Source organism: Glycine soja, chromosome 14 (genome assembly GCF_004193775.1).
Source record: "Glycine soja cultivar W05 chromosome 14, ASM419377v2, whole genome shotgun sequence".
Classification (NCBI taxonomy): Eukaryota; Viridiplantae; Streptophyta; class Magnoliopsida; order Fabales; family Fabaceae; genus Glycine; species Glycine soja.
Window position 1 is genome coordinate 37628029 of NC_041015.1, and position 16566 is coordinate 37644594.

At 41.0% G+C, this 16566-nt stretch overlaps 1 pseudogene; it reads left to right on the top strand.

Annotated features, from left to right (window-relative positions):
- Nucleotides 1-16566, top strand: part of LOC114383471 — a 55252-nt pseudogene that overhangs the window by 19414 nt on the left and 19272 nt on the right.

Here is a 16566-nt window from a genome sequence, read left to right on the forward strand (position 1 = left end):
GGTAAAGGCTGAGAAACCATCTCCTTCTACCACTGTCCAGCCGACCACACCAAAATTGAAGCCTCTGCCATCAAATTTAAAATACGCTTACTTGGATGATAGCAAGAGTTTTCCAGTGATTATATCTGCCTCCCTTGCTGATGAGCAAGAGGAGAAGTTGTTGTCAGTTCTCAAGAAGCATAAGAAGGCTATAGGCTGGACCCTGGCGGACATTCCTGGTATTAGCCCATCCACATGTATGCATCGAATAAATTTAGAGGATGGAGCTAAACCAGTAAGACACCACAGAGAAGACTCAACCCGGTGATTCTTGATGTAGTGAAGAAGGAGATAACCAAGCTTTTGCAAGCAGGAATCATTTATCCTATCTCCGACAGCCAATGGGTGAGTCCCGTCCAGGTAGTCCCGAAAAAGACTGGCCTCACAGTGATCAGAAATGAGAAGGAGGAGCTGATTCCTACTCGGGTGCAGAACAGTTGGAGAGTCTGCATTGACTATAGGAGGCTGAACCAGGTTACCAAAAAGGACCATTTTCCCCTGCCATTCATTGACCAGATGCTTGAACGCCTGGCAGGTAAATCCCACTATTGTTTCCTTGATGGTTTTTCTGGTTATATGCAAATTACTATTGCTCCTGAGGATCAGGAAAAGACCACATTCACCTGCCCCTTCGGCACTTTTGCTTATAGGAGGATGCCTTTCGGCCTGTGCAATGCCCCTGGTACCTTCCAGCGGTGCATGATTAGTATTTTCAGTGATTTTTTAGAAAATTGCATAGAGGTGTTTATGATGATTTCACTGTATATGGATCCTCTTTTGATGGTTGTTTGAATAGTTTGGAAAAAGTTTTGAATAGATGCATTGAAACTAACCTTGTTCTAAATTTTGAAAAATGTCATTTTATGGTTGAGCAAGGTATAGTTTTAGGCCACATTATTTCCAATAAGGGTATTGAAGTAGATCCTGCAAAAATTTTGTTATTTCACAATTGCCTTACCCCTCTTGTGTGCGAGAGGTGCGATCTTTTCTTGGTCATGCAGGATTCTACAGGCGCTTTATAAGGGATTTTAGCAAAGTAGCCCTTCCACTGTCCAACTTGTTGCAAAAGGAGGTGGAGTTTGACTTTAATGACAGATGCAAAGAGGCTTTTGATTGCCTCAAAAGAGCGTTGACTACCACCCCCATCATCCAGGCACCTGATTGGACAGCCCCTTTTGAGCTTATGTGTGATGCATCAAATTATGCATTGGGGGCTGTCCTTGCTCAGAAAATTGATAAATTGCCCAGGGTGATATATTATGCTTCTAGGACTTTAGATGCTGCCCAAGCAAATTATACTACTACTGAGAAAGAGCTTCTAGCCATAGTTTTTGCTCTTGAAAAATTTCGATCTTATTTGCTTGGTACTCGCATTATTGTTTATACTGACCATGCAGCTCTAAAGTACTTGTTGAAGAAGGCTGATTCTAAGCCTAGGTTGATCCGATGGATGCTCTGGCTCCAAGAGTTTGACTTGGAGATCCGTGATAGGAGCGGAGCACAAAATCTAGTTGCTGATCATTTGAGTCGGATCGAACGTGTCTCTGATGCAGATTCACCTATTCGGGATGATTTCCCGGATGATCATTTGTATATATTGTATAGTATTTCTGACTCTCTTTCTACTCCCTGGTTTGCTAACATTGTCAATTATTTAGTTGCCTCTGTTTTTCCTCCCTTAGCATCTAAGGCCCAAAAAGATAAGATTAAAAGTGATGCTAAGCATTTTATTTGGGATGACCCTTACTTGTGGAAATTGTGCAGTGATCAGGTCATTAGACGGTGCATTCCAGATCATGAGACTGACTCAGTCCTGCAGTTCTGTCATTCTTCCGCACCGGGAGGTCATCTGGGTGTTCAAAGGACAGCTCGCAAAGTGCTTGATTGTGGTTTTTATTGGCCCACCATCTTTAAAGATGCGTGGAAGATCTGCAGCACTTGTGAGCAGTGTCAGAGAGCAGGAAATACACTTACATGGCGACAACAAATGCCTCAGCAACCTATGCTATTCTGTGAGGTGTTTGATGTCTGGGGTATAGATTTCATGGGTCCTTTTCCTGTCTCTTTTGGTTATGTTTATATTCTCCTTGCAGTTGATTATGTTTCAAAATGGGTGGAAGCCAAGCCCACTAGAACTAATGATGCTAAAGTTGTCGCAGACTTTGTCAGGTCTAATCTGTTTTGCAGGTTTGGAGTACCTAAAGCAATTGTTAGTGATCAAGGAACCCATTTTTGCAACAGGACAATGCATGCCCTGCTTAAAAAGTACGGGGTGGTACACAGGGTATCCACACCATACCACCTCCAGACTAATGGACAGGCAGAAATTTCTAACAGTGAAATCAAGAGAATTCTAGAGAAGATTGTGCAGCCAAGCAGGAAAGATTGGAGTACCAGGCTTGATGATGCTCTCTGGGCACATCGGACTGCCTACAAAGCACCCATAGGAATGTCTCCTTATCGGGTTGTCTTTGGAAAGGCATGTCATCTTCCAGTGGAAATTGAGCACAAAGCATACTGGGCAGTGAAGACTTGCAACTTCTCTATGGATCAAGCTGGCGAGGAAAGGAAGTTGCAACTGAGTGAGTTAGATGAAATCCGCCTAGAAGCCTACGAGAATGCCAAGTTCTACAAAGAAAAGACCAAGAAGTTCCATGATAGCATGATAGTTAAAAAAGACTTCGTGGTTGGGCAAAAAGTGTTATTGTATAATTCTAGGCTTGGACTCATGAGTGGTAAGTTGAGGTCTAAGTGGATTGGTCCTTTTGTTGTTACTAATGTTTTTCCTTATGGTACAGTTGAGATCAAAAGCGACTCCACAAACAAGAGCTTCAAGGTCAATGGACATCGACTTAAGCCATTCCTCACGAACCCTTCTTTAGTGGACGTAGTGGTGGAAGAGACTTCCTTACTCCACCCTACTCTTCCTCCACCATGACTTAGGGAGTTTTTCTTTTCCTATATCCTTCTTTGCTTTTATTACACTTGTCCGATTCTCTTTGATGATTTAATTGTTTTTAATCTTTTAATTGTGCTACATTGAGGACAATGTGTTGTTTAAGTATGGGGGGGAGTGTTCTTTGGTTTTGCTAGTTTTGTTGGTTTTGTTAATTTGTTAGTTGTGTTAATTTGTTAATGTTGTTAGTTTCGTCGGATTTTCAGTTTAATATTTTGGGTCAATTTCATGTGCACGTACGACTTTGCATGTTTTTCTTTGAATTATAGGATATGTTCAAGAAATGGGTAATTGTTTTGAAAATAAAAGTTCTTGACATTTTGTGACTTGAAATCCTTGATTCTTCTCTACATGTCATGATAGTTTTGAAAGCTCAATTTGAAAGTGATGATTTTACCTTTGTGAGAATTTGAGCCATCCATCATTATAATCATTTGGTGTGTTTTGCCCCATTGATTGCTTGCACAATAGCCTTGGCTTGATTCTTGTTGATGCGTCCTAATTCACATGCATATTTGGAAATGATTAAGGCAATTTTGTTCTTATAAGCTTCTAGCCAAATGGACTTACCTTGAATTAATTCCTTTGATAGCCCTTTTGAGCCTTGTTTCCCTTTCCTTGTTTTGAAGCTCGCTACAAGCCTTAAGTGAAAAACCATGATATTACCATATCCTTAAGGAATTTTGGAGCTTTGGAATTGTTTTGGGAATAAGTGTGGGGGGTTTTTGTTTCATTGGACAACTTGTTTTGTTGGCTATGCTTCATGATGTATTTTGGGCCATACTTGATGTACATTGTATATTGGTTAAATGTTGGACATGCTGAATGAAATGTTGTTTCTCAAAGGCTAAAGAGTCAAAAAAAAAATTCGAAAAAAGAAAAAGAAAAGCAATAAAGTTGAGTGAATAAGATCTTAAATGGCACAAGAATGATGAAACTCTTGGTTCTACTCTTCATGTTTAATTTTTATCTTTACTTCTTTTTATTTCTTATTTTTTTCTTAATATGCACTTATTCCCCTTTGCTCCTCTATTCCTTTGGGATTTAGCCACTTATTCCATATTTCTCCATACCTTGTCCTTGGCCCCATTACAACCTTAAAAGACCTTTTGATCCTCATGTGCTTGTGTTTATGGGTTGATTGTCAATTTTAGAATCTTGCCAAGTTTATGTGGTGTTTGCTTTCATGGGTGCTTTGAGGGTAAATAGTAGCCTAGACACTTGAGAGATAGAGTGTATATCTTGTGAGGCTTTATCACTTTTCATTCTTGAGCTGATTAACTATTTTGCCATGATTGGGTTGCTTGGATGATTTTCATGAATATCTTGACTTTTTGGATCTCCTTATGTTAGATGTTACCCATTCCTTTCATTCCTTGATGTTCATTGAGAAATATGTGAATGTTTTTGTTTGTCTCCCTTTCATATCCTTGGATTTTGTTCTTTGTTTCATTTTGCCCAGGAGTGCAAAAGGCTAAGTATGGGGGGTTTTGATGTGCCATCATTTTCTTCTATTTTCTAAACCCTTTTTGCACCATTTTAATTATTGATTGGTCTTAATTGTCAATTAATTAGGCAGTTTTATTATTTGGGCTCATTTAGCTAATTTGATGTTTTTAATCTAATTTCAGGAATTAATGAAACATTGGGCTTAATCCGGATTTTGGTTGTGGACTTGAAGAGGGCAAATAAAGCAGCGCTTACCTTAGTTAATTTCTAATTAGGAAATTTCGCAATTTTATTTTATGTTGTTTAGTGTTTATTTCGTTTTGGGCCAGAGTATTGTAATAGGGCCCAGTGACTTTGAGTGACTCTTTTTAAATAGCTGCCTTGGGATTCGTGCAGGGGATTCTATTCTGCTATGCTATTTTCATTATTCAGAGCTTTGGTTTTAGGTTTTCACGTTTTTCTGTTCCCTTGTTACAGTTTTCGTTCTTAATGCAAATTTCCGTTTTCTGCTTCTAATTACGAGTTCATTCTTGCTTCTTCTTCTACTTTCATTTACGTTTCTGTTCATTTACGTTTCTGTTCATTTACGTTTCTGTTCATTTACGTTCTTGTTCATTTACGTTTCTTCTTGTTCATTTATGATTCTGCTTCATGTTTCATTTGCGTTTTCTGTTTGAATCCATGGAAGGCTAGATTTTCTGGTGTTGTTTCCTTTTGAGGACGAAGCCCAACTCTCTTTGAGGTTTCGTTTGTAATGTGGTTTCCTGGCAGTTTTCCCTTCACCAGTTATCCCAATTTCGTGAATATTAATCAGTGCACGCTTTGTGTTCGATTAATTGCCTCTAAGCCTAACTTGCGTTCATGCTTAATGGACGAAGGGCTAACTGGTGTATGTGGTGCCTAATCACGTATTGAAAACCCTAAGTTGATTTTCACTTAGTAAATTGAAATAGGGTTGGAGTGGTTGACTGTTAGGGACGAATTCTCCATCACCCAGGATAAGAGAGTGGCTTCTGAATCAGAGGAAACAACCCGTTTTTAATATTAGTAGCTTCGTATTCCATTTTATTTGTTCTGTTCTTTAATTACCAAACAACCAACCCCCCCCCCCCCATCGTTACTGTTACTGCAAGTATATTATGAACATTTGGCTTGTCACTGCTCGTTGGGAAACGACCTAGGATCACTTCCTAGTTACTGCATTTTCGTGTTTATTTGATTCGGGTACGGCCTCGATCACCGAGGCGCTTCCAAAACGTTTCCGTAACGTTTCCGTGCGGAATTTCGCAAAGGTTTCGACCGTTCTTCGACGTTCTTCATTCGTTCTTCATCGTTCTTCGATCTTCAATGGGTAAGTACCTCGAACCAAGCTTTTCGATTCAACTCCTGAACCTTTCACTTAAAAGTTCGTAGATCGCGTCTTTTCCGGTTTTTCCGACGTTTCCCTCAAATAAACGTTGGTGGCGACTCCGCGCGTATTCCTTTCGTGGAACACGCATCCCGCGAGTCTCGCGTCAGCCTCCCGCCGAAGGGTAGGTTGCGACATATTCGTTGCTCACACACACAAGAATTTCTCTCCACGCATCACTTACACACACGGAATCTTTTTATACACATTTTCCTCTTTCATACATGTATATATACAAAAACATTTTTTTCTTTTCTTTACGAACATGACTTTTATTCACAACGCTTCTCTCTTTTTATTAGGATTTTTGGTTCATTTTATTTTTTAGGACGACGTTCCTAAATGAAAAACTCTACACGGTCCCGGAATTTCAACAAACACTATTGACAACAACGAAGTAAGCACTAACGCAATAGTCCAAACAAAATATATGCACAAAACAAATGACAATCGCGACATCAAAAAACAAACGTTAGTCCCTCAAGTCATGTAAATGATAAAGGATGAAACATAAAAGAACATGAATCTGGGGATCCCACGGTCATGTGGCTCCGCATGCCACCGGTCTCTTGGGACACGGTAACAAAAAGTGGGGTGGTCGACAAAAGCAGAGCTTTTGCTCCTACGTATCCTCAATTTGTGATGAGGAACTCAGACCTACGTAGTTCTTGACAAATAGTCTCAGTGTTTTCTTCACCAAAATGCGAACATGCTTTAGTAAAGAGACAAAACTTCCAACTGATCAGAGCAACATATGCTTTTTGGATGAGAAACAATGTGTCCATCGGGGAAGGAGAGTATGCTGATGAAATTTTCTCATAACCGTAAATGAGATTTTGGATGTTAGCATTTCATTTCTAAACGACCATTTAGAGGAAACACTGGGTCCAACAAAGATAGGAAAAAAATCACTCAAAGTGTATCCATCTCACACAGGTAAGTGTTTTATCCTAATTCCGAACCATAGATATGTCATGACTTGATTTTGCAAATCATTTCCTATCAAATCAAAGATTACATGCGTGATCATGGATCAATAGGACTTATTTTGGGAATGGTTTTTAGGTGGGGAATTTGGCTTTGAGTGTTTTTGCCTTTTCCTTTTCTGTTTTTGTTTAGTGCGTGGCGAGAAAGTCGCTAGCGCACAGGATTTTGGTTGGCAATCAAAGGGAGAGGGCCACTTTGGGTCGTGGTTTCCTTTCTTTTGTTCACTTGGTGACAATTCTGTATTGTTCAGTTATTGTCTGGTCCAAAGACCTTTCTGCATATTTCTTCTGTTTTCTTTCGATCTTTGATCGAGAATTTTTCTTTCTTTTTTTGCTTTCTCCCACTCTTTTATTGGGAATTTTCTTTCTTTTTTTTTTGTGTCTCCTCCCTTTCTTGGTTTGGGAATTTTCTTTTCTTTTTGTGTTTTCTTCCGAGGGCAAGGATTGACATTCTCACCCTGGGTCAAGGTTTATGGTAAGTTGGGATTCTGGCTCAAGGCTTGTAGAACGACTGGTCATGATATATGTCAGCGTTTGGCCAGCGGTTCGCGGATGAAGGGGATGTCCCACATTTATTCCCATGATACACATGCAACAATGATGATTAGGAAATTTTATGCAAAACTGGTCATGCATGCACCCATGTGGACACTCAAACATCAAGTTTTTATGGTCATGTGACACTAGGGCTCAGGATTTATTTTTTCTATTTTAGTCAACCCAGTGTTTCCAAAATACGTTCTTTTATCAATTTGTGCATTCATTCGAGTCCATTTTGGGCGTCCGGGAAAGTTTTCACAGCATTCACCCTTCAGGTGTATACACATTCTTTCAAAAACTGGTTATGATCAGTGAATTTTTCAAAGAAAAGCGGGAAGTTATCCCTTTTCACAAGCATCTTGTTTTTTTAGCTAGACAACCTTTACTATTTTTTTTCTTTTCTTTTCTATTCTTTTCTTGCTCGCTTTCTTTTTGCTCTCTCTTTTTTCATGAGGTATTTTGCTACCTAAACATACGTATAATATTTTTGCTATATACATGCATATCAAGGTATCTTGCTACCTAAACATACATATATATGTTTTGTGAGATATTTTTGCTATATACATGCATATCCAAGGTATCTTTCTACCTAAACATACATATATACATATATTTTTTGTGAGGTATGACTACCTTCCGAGCTTGCGCTTGTTTTATTTAAATTCCTAGGATCAAGAGCAACTAGGTGTGTCCTACTATTACTTGAGAAACAAAGGTGATCAAATAACAAGCAGAGATTTAAAAGGTACTAGGTTGCCTCCTAGTAGCGCTTCTTTAACGTCTTGAGCTGGACGCATGATGGCTTGTTGGTCACGGACCTAGTACTTTGCTTACCTTTGGCTTTGGACTTGGTCGCCTATTGGTCGGACATGGGTCGTAAGCAACGCTCTAACCTTTTTGAGGTGAACTCTAGAGGTGATGGCGGTGCGTCTGTTGCCCGCTGCTGGCCATCCCCAGGCTGCTGTGGTGTTTCGCCCTGCGCCTGCCTGGGGACGCAGTACTTCTTGATGAAAGCTCGATTAGTAGGGGGCCTGATGCCCTTGCTGGAGGTGACAGGCACTCTATAGAACTGACAGAGACCCGTAATTAAAGCTTGACAACTCCAAGACCCTATTGGACTTCTTCGGGTCCACTAGGTGTCTTGCAGACGCGATCCCTGCAAACAATAGATGAAATCAGAAATTAGTTGAGCGATGTGCATACTTACCTATGTCATGATGACGTGACCTTGCCGAGGGGAAACGGGCACCCTGTAGGACTACAGAGGCCCGTAACCAGAGCTGGAAACCCCAGGGCCCTGTTGGACTTCTCCGGGTCCACTGGGTGTCTTTGTGGGTGCGATTCCTGCAAATAATAGATGGTATCATAAATCAGTTGAACCACCATATGTATACTTACCTATGTCACGATGGCATGACCTCACTGGGGGAACGGGCACCCTGTAGGACTGACAGAGGCCCGTAACCAGAGCTGGAAACCCCAGGGCCCTGTTGGACTTCTTCGGGTCCACTGGGTGTCTTTGTGGGCACGATCCCTGCAAACAATAGATGACATCAGAAATCAATTGAACCATGTGCATACTTACCTATGTCATGACGGCACAGACCAACCGATCCATCTGCAAGGGGGAAACGGGCACCCTGTAGGACTACAGAGGCTCGTAACCAGAGCTGGAAACCCCAGGGCCCCGTTGGACTTCTTCGGGTCCACTGGGCGTCTTGTGGGCACGATCCCTGCAAACAATAGATGACATCAGAAATCAATTGAGCCATGTGCATACTTACCTATGTCATGACGGCACAGACCAACTGATCCATTTGCAGAGGGAGATTGGCATCGTGGTCGCTGGGCAGAATGTTGCTAAATAGCAACATCATCCATGTAAGGGTGGTCATGTTGGTGCGCATGGTCCGCACTCGTCTTTTTGCAGCGGCACGGGTGAAATCTTGCCCCGGTGATAGCCTGCCTCTCTGGATGTGCTCGCACAGTTGGTCACCCTCCAATATCAGGGGGTGGCCCAGGAACTGATAGAAGGAAACTACTGGCCCCTTAACCAGGAGCGCAAGTCTTGGTGAAGCATCTAAGGGAAAAGGACCTTATATTCTCTTAAGGTGTGGATATGGAGCACACTGAAAATGAGGACGCGTAGCCCTCTAAAGGCGAGGGCGTGCAGCCCTCTGCAGGCGAGGATGTGCAGTCCTCTGATGGCGAGGACATACAGTCCTCTAAAGGTGTTAGGTACTAGTACCCAAGGGCCCACCTTTATGAGAAAGCAAGAGATCGACTCATCGAGAGGGCCGGTCATCCAAAAAGATTGGACACAAGATGTAGGAAATCTATGCAGTTAACATGATTTTTAGGGATGCAGACGCATGCAACCTTTGTTGTGAAACTTGGTAATGCTGACCTCATATGAAACAATGCAATGCAATGGAAAGTTGTACAATGTTCATGACATCCTTTCCCTATTTTGTGATTTTGATTTTGATTTTGATTTAATCTTTTTGGAAAACACAGATTGACTGTCCTTTTGAAAAAGGTGATAATTCATGCAACCTTATCCTATCTTTTGCAAATCTCTCCGGGAACTCCCTCAGAGTGTATGTTCTGTTTGATTTAGTCACTTGACCATTTTGGAGTGACGGGAATGGAGCCGTTTGACGTTTGATCAATCTATTGAAATTCCAGGGCTTGTCTCCCCTTTTTTTCTTGTTTAACAACATCGACGGGTGAGAACTTTTGATCTGCCCCTATGTTCACTTGAGGCTCATGCACGATGCCCCTCATTGCCCCAGTGTAAGGCTTTGAGGTACCAATTGTTATCTTTCGTCATGACCTTGTAGTTGGGAACCTATTGGGTGAAAACTTCTAATCTGCCCCTAGGTTCGCTTGAGGTTTATGCATGGGGCCTTTCATTGCCCCAATGTAGGGCTTTGAGGTACAATCATTGTCTTTCGTCATGACCTTGTAGCAAGGAACCTATTGGGTGAGAACTTCTAATCTGCCCCTAGGTTCGTTTGAGTTTTATGCATGGGGCCTTTCATTGCCCCAGTGTAGGGCTTAGAGGTACCAATTGTTGTCTTGTTTTCACAACCTCGCAGTGAGGAAGAATGAAAGATGCAGTTGATTCTTGCAAAAAGAATTTTCCAAGGACGAGAAATAGTTGAAGGATCTTTCAGTTGATGGATTAAGTCAAATGACTCCTATGTAGAAGCAAGATGTTTTGATGTCTTGATGATGCTAAAGGATCAAGTGCTTCTAAGTTTTATTCAAGACAAGAATCCAAGAAAATCAAGATATATGATCAAGTTGATCTCTAGAATCTTTAGGAAGAAGTTTCCAAATTGAAAACAAACAAAAGGTTTGACCAAAGATTTCTATCATTTCAAATTGAGATTTGCTCTCTGGTAATCGATTACCAGCAGTTGAAAATGTTTTAATTCAAATTTTTAAAACCTGTAATCGATTACACAAGTCTTGTAATTGATTACCAGAGGGGATTTTCAGAATATAATTCCTAAAAGTCACATCTATTCAAATGGTTTATGAATGGCCATCAAAGGTCTACTTATATGTGACTTGGAAACACGAATTTAAAGAGAGTTGCCAAAAAGTTTTATCCTCTCAAAATATTAAGAGTCTTTTTTTTTTTAACTGAAATGTTTTATCCTCTCAAAAAGATTCCTTGGTCAACCACTTGCATATTCAATAAGGAATTTTGATTGATCTTCATTTTACAATCTACCTTTTTTAAGAGAGATCTCTTCTTCTCTTCTTCTTATTTCTGAAAAGGGATTAAGAGACCGTGGGTCTCTTGTTGTAGGGGATTCTTGAACACAAGGGAAGGGTTGTCCCTGTGTGCATTGTTAGAGTGAAAGTTTAATTGGAGAATAGTCTTTGTATCTTAATTTAACCCCCCCTTTTTCTTAAGGTAACTAAGGCCATTTGTCCAACATCCTATTCTTGATAACTCACTTCTCTCTAAAAAGACAAACTTTCCGGAATGATAAAATGAGGTCACATGAATGTCTTGAAAACACAGTCAATCAAATGTTTTATTATTTTTTTTTAACTCCTTTTTTTATTTTTATTTTGAAATTTATTTGTTTTGAACTTTACTCGTTGTTTTACGGCACCCCCACCAACGTGAAGGACGAGTAATCTCTGATTGAATGGTCTTAGAAGTCCAAACTCAGGAGCACAGGTCGCTTGAGCAAACAGACCAATGGCTTGCACCCACTTCCGGTGAAAGTTGAAAATCCTGATGAGTCATTAGAGACATCTAACAACAACTTTCAAAATTGTCCCATGTGTGGCATCTCTTGTCAATGTCAGGATTTACACGCGATTCTCCTCAAATTTCAGCCAGCCCATATCAATTAGACCTTGCACCTCACGCTTCAGAGCCCTACAATGCTCAATGGAACGCCCCGGGGCTTCTCCGTGACAAGCACACGTTGCGTTCGAGTCGTATTCTTGGAGAAATGGAGGTTGATGAACCTCGGCTAGGGTTATGGCTACCATTGAATTATCAAGTAGATATGGGAGCAAGTCAGCATAGGACACTGGAATTGGGGTGAATTCTACAGGCTTTCTCGCTGCAAAATTCATTTCTTGGTTGGTGCTTTGGCTTATGCTAAAGGTGGTGTTTGTCATTGGAAGTGCGGTAGGTAGGCTTTGTGGTTGATTTTAGGGATGGCCTTTGTGGATAACTGGGCGGTGGGTAAGGAGAAGGTTTGTTATTGGCTGAGTAATGACATTGTTGGGTTGGTGGGAAACTTGGCTGTATTGGAATGGCAGTCACAGCACGGGCTTCTCCTTCATCCTCACCCTCTTCATTTGCCCCAGTTTTCTCATTCGTCCAAGCAGGATGACTAAATTTGCCTCTTTTTAGACCCACATCGATCCTTTCGTCGGTGAAGACCATATCATCAAAGCTTGAAGGTGTGTAGCTCACCATCTTTTCATAGTAGAATACCGGTAATGTGTCTACTATCATTGTCATAATTTTTTTTTTCGTCATTGAGGTGCCACTTGAGCTGCCAGGTCTCTCCACCTTTGGGCGTATTCTTTTGAAAGATTCGTGCCCCCTTTTTGCACATGTTTTGTAGTTGCATCCTATCCGAAGACATTATACTGACACTGCCTAACGAAGGCAATCACTAGGTCCTTCCAAGAATTGACTCGGGAAGGTTCCAAGTTAGTGTACCAGGTAACAGCTACCCCAGTAAGACTTTCTTGGAAGGAATGTATCAGCAATTCCTCATCCTTTGCGTATGCCTCCATCTTCCGATAATACATATTTAGATGGTTCTTGGGGCAAGTAGTCCCCTTGTACTTGTCAAAGTCCAGCACCTTGAACTTGGGAGGGGTGATGATATTGGGTACTAGGAACAACTCTCCTAGGTTAGCAAAGGCATAATCTTCACCTGCTTCAATGGCCATGAGCCTTTCCTCTAGATGATCCAGCTTTCCCATTTCTGCCATAGCATGAGGGTTTTTACTTGTCGTGGAATGCAAGAGGTGTAGTTGTGGGTGATACTGAGGACCTTCTGAAGTGTTTTCAAGGGGTATACCACCAACTGCTTGCCCTTCAGTGGCATATCCGAGCCAAGGCTCGAAGTCGGCTAGATTGTGATGGGGAATTTCATGTGTCTCCCCCACGGTTTAAGAGACATGTGCATGATCAGCTTGGGGTTGCTGGCTCTCAATGGGTATAGGAGTGGAGTTATTGACATTCTTATTGGGAGTGTACGCCACATTGGGTGGCGTATAGTTGAGAGGCAAGCCACATGGTGGGAAGGCGTGCACATTTTGAATTTGCACATCATGGGGGCCGCCCATACTTCCCAAATCTTTGCCTACCATAGCTGAGGTTGGATGATTCATTTGGTTGAGGCCAGATTGGGGCATCGGATTCACCTTAGCAACAGTGCTGGTAGCGGCAACTTCAACTGCACTAGCTTCCATTATCTTCTTCAAGATCATCATAGCCTCCATCATCATGGCCATTTGCTCTTTCATGGCCTCCATGTCGGCCTCCATCTTCTCTTGTACCTCCTCTACTTCACCCATTACTCTAGCTCTATCACAGGTTCGGTGAGGGCGCCGTAAAGCGCGTTCTTTTTCTTTTTTATAACAATGATTAAGTTCTTTTTTTTTTCAAGGAAAGAATGCAATGAGGAACGCAACCAATGAACAACATGAATGTATGCGAATGATGCCTAGCTGAAGTATTGCGAATTTTTACGCAGGATATGGGGTTGAATCAATTTATATTTTCAACATGGTCCATGACATCTTCGTCAAGGTGAAATTGGAAGTAACAGGGACATCGACAGCCCTAAATGTGTTTGGCAGTAGATGAAACAGCGATGTAACACGATCCATCTTTTGCCCCAAATTTTTTTAAGATGGTTACTTTCATACTTCAACTTGACTTGATGAACCTTTTCATAAAAGCACGAGCTTGGTTCAACCCCATAACCCAGGGAATGGTAATTTTGATCGCCAATACTTCATCAACAATTCATAGAGATGAAAGACTCGGGAATATGCATGCTATGCATAGAAAATGTAATTATGAGATTGAGATGCCCAAAGAAACATCCTTTCTTAGTTAACCATGCATTAGGTACCATGTTCAATCATTTTGTTTTTAAGTGAAATGGGTTTATGATCCCAGCATGGTTTGGCTCATGGTACCGAATATATGCAACTAAGAATGCAGCGTGAATTTTTGCGCTTTCTTTTTTGTTTTTGTTTTGTAGAGGAAAATACAAGGATCATGTATGAGCAAACATGTAGAACAAAAAGTATGTTGAACGCATATGCATGATGATGCAATGACTCATGCAAAATGGGAATGTAATAACGGACAAATGCAGGAACGATATGTTCATTATGATGCTGAAGAGATGTTTATGCGGTGCATGATATGAATGCATTTATGGACACGAGAGCCCGGAAAATTATCTCTCCTTATTGCGCATTTGGGGGGCACAGTGCCCCATGTGTGCAGTTAAGAAGACAATATGGATCTTCCGGCTTCCCATGACAAAAGACGAGACCCACATACAACGCATGTGTGACGGTATGATGCAGATGCACATGCATGAAAGGGAAAGAAAACAACACAAAGGGGTAATTCACACATACGAAACTATAGAGATCCAACTTTAACGCTACGTTTTGGGCATGATGGCGCCTCAACGTAGTATTAAAAAGGTGATGTATTACTCTAGAGAAACCAAACATCACTAGCAAAACTATAAACTAGTGCTATTTAGAAAAAAAATGCATGAGAACGAATGGCACGGAGTGTGTTTGCTCTTTGCCCCTATTTGGGAACCTATAGGACAATATCTAGGGGTCTCTAATAACTACTCCCCAACAATTCATAACTCACACGGTTGTTTTCTAGAGGTATCATCACTCAAGATAATAATATTGTGGCGGTATGGAATACCAGCGACAACACATTATAAAGAGAGAAAGCTTTAGACGAGGTTTCACTATTATCAAGCAAGTCGGAGACCTAGCATGATGATAGATTCACCTCCACTCCTTAAATCCCCATGAACCCGGGTATAGGGCCCCTTTTTTACTCAAACCCGTGGGTGCTTAGAATGCAGTGTAAAGAATGCGAAATAGACAACAATTATTTACATTTTACACAGTTCAACAAACGCACACACAAGGTTTCACAAATCCACAATTCCTTAAAAATAGGCCTAACTCACAAAAATAATCCCCAGTGGAGTCGCCAACTGTCGCAACGTGCCCTTCGCGGGCGAGCGAGGGCGAGGCTCACGGGTGCGCTTTCCAAAGGAGGAAAGATGCACGGAGTCGCCACCAACGTTTATTTGTGGAAAACGTCGGGAAAACCAAAGGAAACCGGTCAAAATGAAAATTCTAAGTTCGGGAGTTGTATTTACACTTGAGGAAGGTATTAGCACCTCTCGCGTTTGTCTCAAAGGACAACAACCTATTTTTTAGAATTGTGGAAATTGTGTTACCTTAACTTTTATTTCTTTTTCTTTTTTGAGGTCAACAAAAGCGGGGCTTTTGCTCCTACGTACCCTCCTTTGGAGAGGAAATCAGACCTACGTAGTTCTTTCTTAAGCATGAATCAAGTGATTCTTTTTACTTGAAAGGTGATCATTTTAAGGCATTGAACCTTAAAAACGATCCATTTTACTTGGTAAGAAACTGAAATGATAAACTTTCAAAACCTTATTTTTGTGGACGAGCTTGACTAGGCAAGTTGATTTTAGCCTTAGTTTCACTTTAGTTAATTAGTCAATTCAATTAAGAATGAGAAATCCCAAAGAGAAAATGTCTGATTGATCTTTCGCTTTTATTTTACTAAAAGGTATTTTTTTTATTATTATATTATTATTTTACCTCTTTTTTGATTTCCAACGTGGTTACGGCACGACCGAACGGTCGGAATTCATTTTAACCAAAATGAACGGATGATATAATTCAAACGATCGGTGGAAGTTTATTTTATTTTTAGATTAAGCGAGAAATGACTTAAATAAATGGCTTAAGCACGTCAAAAGGGGGTATAAAAAGTAAATGAAAACGAGAATAAAAATACATGAAACGAAATGTGGACCACCACGGGTACATAGAATGAATTGAAAAGCTTGGTTTGAGGTACTTACCTGTTGAAGACTGAAGAAAACGAAGAACGAACGATGAATCTTGAAGAACGGTCGAGAATCTTCGCGTAATTACTCACGGAAACGTTACGGAAGTGCCTCGGCTTGGATTTTCTTCACGGAACTAATTTTCCTCAACTATTTCGAGAGAGAGAGAAGTGCCTAAAGGGCTGAACCTTTTTCTACTTCACTTCTCCCCCTATTTATAGAAAATTGGGGGAGAAGCTTGCCATCCAGCTCACCCAAGCGAGCAAGGTTGCTTCCTCCAGAAGCAACAGCCTTCTAGAGGAATCTTCTGGAGGGCCCAAGTGGGCCTGGTTTCTATTTGCACCCCCATTTTTACTAAATGCACCCCCTTCTATTTTTTTTGTAATTCTTTTTCCGTAACGTTACGAAACTTTACGAATTTCGTAACGATACTTATTTCCCTTCCGCAAGGCTACGAATCCTTACGGATTTATGTATTTACTCTTTTTTAGCTTTCGAAGAAGTTACGGAAACTCACGGATTGCGCAA